Source organism: Uloborus diversus, chromosome 6 (assembly GCF_026930045.1).
Source record: "Uloborus diversus isolate 005 chromosome 6, Udiv.v.3.1, whole genome shotgun sequence".
Taxonomy (NCBI): Eukaryota; Metazoa; Arthropoda; class Arachnida; order Araneae; family Uloboridae; genus Uloborus; species Uloborus diversus.
Window position 1 is genome coordinate 67,399,822 of NC_072736.1, and position 6,000 is coordinate 67,405,821.

The window sequence follows — 6,000 nt, forward strand, 5'->3', positions numbered from 1 at the left end:
TAAATGTAATACAACATTGATATTACTCTTTTTTCCTGTTTTAACAGTTCAAATTTGAAAATTTTATGAGAAAATAGTTTTGTTGAGGTTTCAAAATTTATTGTGTTTGCAAGCTTACTATTAAATTGTGCTTGAGTTAAAATTTCTTCTTTTAAAATCATTAATGCTCGAATTCAACTGATATCTAATGTTTAACAGTTTATATAATGAAATTGAACTACTATTTTTATGAATAGTTTTCTTTCTACTATTTGAACGCGCACGTTTTGAAATTTTGCAAAGAAGCGCTCGTGTTGAGTTTTTTTTTAAACAGCTACTTTTGCGGGTTTTTTTCTTTCAAAATGTATATAAAAAATAATTACGAGCCAAAGTTAAGTCTTCATGTGGAAAAATAAAAAATATGTATAGAATTTTAATTAAAACACATTGCTTTTAAATTTTTATTTAAGTCTGGTTGAAAATTCATTAAAAAAATTTTAAAATGTAAATCATGTTGCGTATTAGTTGCATGTTAAAATTTTACGAGAGTTTTAATGTTTGAAAGATTGACTGTAAAAGAGAGAACTCAACGTAGCACTATTTTCTCTTGTGTAAATATTTCAGTGCTATTTATTTCCTTTAAACAATCATCATCCAAAACATTATATTTGTATTCACTACTGACATTTATTTCTATATTTTCTCACTAAAACAGCTGTATTGTTGTCTAGAAAACCATTTTTTTTTTTTTTTTTGGCTTTTCTTCACTAGATAAATCTTAAAGCAAGGAGTATAAGAATGCATTAGAGGAATGTGAGGCAAAGTGATATTGTAAAATATGCTGCGCCACCTACCTAACAAATTTTAAAGTACAGTTGATTTCCCTCAAAATATAAAATAGCTCTAAAGATGAAGGAAAATAATAATTTAAGTAATTTTCCAAATCAGCTACACCTATTGTATTATTTTATGGTTTATCAAAAAAAGATATTTGTTATTCTAAAAATATAAAATTTTGTTACTAACATTTAAAGTGTTAGTTGAAGTCAACTCATATTCAGTACGGTTATTATTTAGTTAATAAGAGGCAAGTTTAGACTTTAAATATAAAAAAATGTTGAAAAAATTTTTTTACATATTTCCTTTTGCACCGACATCAAAAATTATGTGTAAAAGTAAAATCGCTGATGTTCAAAGAATAAACTATTTTTTACTTTTTAGACCAATATCCAGCTGCTGTTTTAAAGTCGGTTCTAATTGTTTTCAAATATACTTTAATTTTCTTCTGTTTAGTGTAAATGTATTTCAGACACAGTATCATGTTTTCATCACAAATTTTCACGTTATTTTTAACTCCGACTCTTGGAATTTTATTCCTTCAAATCCCAGCTCCGACTCCTTAACCCCAAAACCAGTTCGACTCTAACTCTACGACTCCTACTCCGCTGCCCTAGAAAAAACTGAATTTTATTCCTTACACAACAAAGAATGAAAATTGAGATGCGTATCTTCAATAATTTCTATCAATTTATTTAACAAACAGTCTTTCTAGGGATCAAACAGAACAATTGCTGCAGAAAAGGGAAAAAGGTGTTTCTAAGAATGAGCCTGCAATCTAGGTTTGTCATATTTTTGACTGCCTTCATCGGGACTCTTATAAAAACTCGCCAAGGAGCTGTCAAAGTACCATTGATTTATGTTAAACAAAATAAGAGCATTGCTAAAAATGTCTACCGTTTTCGAAATTTTAAACGTATTTTTCTCACGTTTAAAAACATAGGATCTGACCCTTTTTTAAATAATTTCAAAAAGTTTAATATTTAAAAAAAAATTATTTTAATCGGTGCGCAGTTTCAATTTCATTTTTTACGCTTCTGCTCATGACATCACAACAAATGAAATGTAATTCACTGATGTCTTTAACGCAGAGCGCAATATTTATTTTTCATCTTTACTCACATGTACTGAAAACGATATGATTGATAGCAAGCGTAGAGCGCAATATTTAATTCGCTTCTGAATTATCATAAGCTTCGAACGGGGTAGACAGCAAGCTTCCGTATTCAGCGTGCCAGTGGAGTACGAGCCAAAGTTCATCCCTTGTCACGTCCTAAAGACCAAGCCTTGTTTGAAAAATTGAATATTTAAAACAACTGATTAAAAATTAAACATTTTGAAAATAAAAGACTTTCCTCGCTCCATGTTATTATTATTATTATTATTACTATTACTATTATTTGCTCATAGGGAAGTTTTCGATATTTCAATTTTATTTTCATATGATAGAGTAACATGTATGAACATCATAGGTGAAAAAAATTTTGCGATACGATAAGTAGTTTTTTTTTAAATTATTTTTTAAAGCTCAAGCGCTTGTGACGTCAAATGGCATAGGAAGTGACGTCATGCTCTCTTCCGATGGGGAGAAACCCAAGGACGTGCATTCGACTTTGAAGGCGAAACGTAAAACGCTTATCTCCTCGCATTTAACTCCTCGCGTTTCTGGAACATTAAACCTCTCATCCTCTCGGAAATATTCGAATATCGTCATTGATGTTACTTGAGGAAGATTATTTAGATTGTGCTTTAATGAATCCGGCCTCCATAGTGTGTTCAAAAGGATTGTTGAATTTCTAAAAAATAAAAATATCATCGCGCTCAAAATGTCCCTAGCGAAAACAAGAGATCTTCGGCGGAAGGCTGCCCATTAGTGCCCTGTGACGTAAGCTCGTGACGTTTCATAATAGCGCACTTTTGCGCGTGGATTTTTAAAAATTCATTAAAAACCAATCACGGTGTTTTAAAATTCGGCGATGGTGTATTTTTTAGTTTTGAGGGTCAATTTACAATAGCCAAAATATGAACATTTAATAGGTTGCAACTTCCCTATTCTATCAACTTCAGTGACTAAAAATTATACTTTTGACTGATGGAAACAACCCTATTAAAACAAATTTTGCCATTTTATGCTCAGGCTCCATAAATGTGTTATAGTGAACAGAATTTGGTACTTGTGAGTATTTAAAATACAATAAAAATAATTTTATAATTATTAATGAATTAATAAATAATTAATATGTTATGAGGATATAACATTTCCGGGCTTATTGGCCGTGGTCTAATTGGAATAGAAATTCCAGACGTTTCGGCTTGCTTTGCTGCAACCATCATCAGTGGTTTGAGATTGGTGAGACTAATTCCTGGCTTCGGTGGCACCGGTATTTAAGCAAGCTGCTGCTGCGCTGCTGGTCCTGATTGGGAGGCGTTCGCAAGCCGCTGGTGGAATAAGGTTCCTGATTGTATGAGATTCAAGCCGCTGGGTGATCCTGGTACCTGATTGGATGGGATTCACAAGCCGTGGTGGCTACCGGTTTCTGATTGGATGGGACCACAGTATGTTTTAGACTGATGTGGCGAGCGGATCTAAGGGCAGGGTGCCATGTTTTTGGTAAATTGAAATTCTCCTCTTTTCTGTTGAAATTAAAGGGGAGTTTGAAAATTTCTATAGCTTCGTGATGAAGACGAATTTGATGTTGAACAACATCAAATTTAAAGACACAGAAATCTTGGCTACAACATCTCATTTCTTTGCTCGTCTTCATCACGAAGCTATAGAAATTTTCAAACTCCCCTTTAATTTCAACAGAAAAGAGGAGAATTTCAATTTATCAAAAACATGGCACCCTGCCCTTAGATCCGCTCGCCACATCAGTCTAAAACATACTGTGGTCCCATTCAATCAGAAACCGGTAGCCACCACGGTTTGTGAATCCCACCCAATCGATTTATTACCTTCTGGAAAAGTCAAATAAATTTTTCTGGAAAAGAAAATAACTTTCTGTACTCTTGATCATTTACCCGAGTAACTTCCAGGCTCCAATACTGGTGTAATCCCTGACCAACACCCCTGTCCCCCAGGGATCCATGGTTCACAATCAAATAAGGGAAATAAATATAACAAAAATAAGCAAACAACAACAAACCACTTTGAAATATGTTTATTTTGTCACATTTTTCTAAATGAAAAACAGGTAACCAACTTATACATGAAGACAAATGAAACTGTCAAACTTGTACAACGCTAAAACATTTCCCAATTGTTAGCATTATATTCTTCTCCAGCTGAAGAATAAAAAGAACATAACATTTTAGCGTAAGTTCACATTTGCACAATAAAATAATGCCCATTAAAAAATTATATATAAGTTTAACTTCATTTCAGGAACAGATTTCTTTAAATATTATCTAAACCCATAAGAATTTCATACTTGTGAAAAAAAAGAGTTAAATGCTGTAACAAGTTGGATCCATAGTTAACATACACTGATTGAATCCTACTAAGACTTGAGTAGCTGATAGATATATTACATACGCGTAATGAAAAATATTTTTCTAGACATTAGCTCATTATGTATTTTTAGAACATAAATAAAAAGCTGTAGTTAAGTTCAAATGTTCTGTTTTCTAATACAGATAGATAACTTTAACAAAAAATAAGCATGAATTGAAAAGTTTCATATTTTCCAATAGAATGAAAATTTTTACGAACATACAACTTGAATATTAAGCTAACCGGGTTTAATCCGCACCAAATCATTTTTGGTATTTTTGACAATTATTGGAATACTCATTACAAAGACTAATTATGCTCAAGTGTTTGGGTTTTGATGTAGTGAAGTGTTTTTACTTCTCATTTTACCAAAATTGGTATCCTTAGAAAATACGCTGAATGTGCATTTCAATTAAAGAAGTTTTTGAACTTCGCAATGATAATAACGTTTATAAAGATTGTTCTTTGTTTAATACTTTTACTGTATTTGTACAAGTATGATACTCAGCTTTAGATATGTTCGATCATTTTTTCTTCAACGAGTAAACATGCACATTGCGGTAGGAAAAACTTAATTCTCATATGTTCGTATGTATGTCTCCTAATCTGTACAGTTAATATGACTTCTGAACTCTAAGCAGATATTCGTATTATAAAGTGCAATAATACCATTCTGCTTTGTTTCAGTTAACCGTTTTCACGTAATATTAAAAAGCAATCCTATTCCAAAAAGTATTTTAAAATATTTTCTCCAACTAACCAGCTTCTCATCCCCCTACAAGGACTGACCACAAAATGATTGAAGAATAAGAACCTTCAACAGACACCAGAAAAGTATTTTCTTTCGATAATTCCCTGAGTTGTATCCAAACGGCCAAACTAAGCCAAAATGTTTCAAAGATCGCAAATTAACTCAAAGTGTAATCGTAGTCGTTTTCGCTAGATTGATTGTTGTTCCAGTATTGTTCATTACTTGAAAAATAATTTTCATTTTTCATTTGTACTTCTCCTTTCCAATATTGACCTGTAGGAATGTCTCCATTCTGAAAATTCCCTATCATGCTGTCCGGAAAGCCATTATTTCCCCATTTGCCGAAATCTCCACCATCATTATTCCAATTGCTGTTTTCATTATCTCCTTTAAATAGATTTTCATTTTGACTCTGTCCGTCTTGCCAAGGCTGGCTTTCTTGATTTTGAGCTGCATTTACGCCTTTATTTGTGTTTGGACTTCTTGGCCACATTTCGTTAGTTCCTCCATTTTGAGAAGAAGTTTGAAAATTTTTCATACTCCAGTTGTTTGCGCTAAACCCTTTATTTGCTTGTTGAGATGCTCCACTGGGTCTTTTGGAATCTGGTGTCATATTGTATCCAACAGACGAATCACCTTTTTGATAATTACCGCCTTGCACATTTAAACCGCTATTGCTTTTAGAATACATTTGCTGGTTCTTTCGATTGGACTTCTGAACATTTTGACTTCCTCCGCCCTTTTGGTTTTGTTTTCCATCAAAGTTGATTCCAGTAGATAATTGATTTTGGGAGTTTTTGTGAGACATCATACCTTTCTGATTTCCTCCTTGATTCCCCTGATTTCCACCTTGCTGAGGCCAATTACCTGCTTGGTGTTTATTTTGGTTTTGAAATCCTCCTATCTGATTTCCAACTTGCTGAGGCCAATTAGCTGCTTG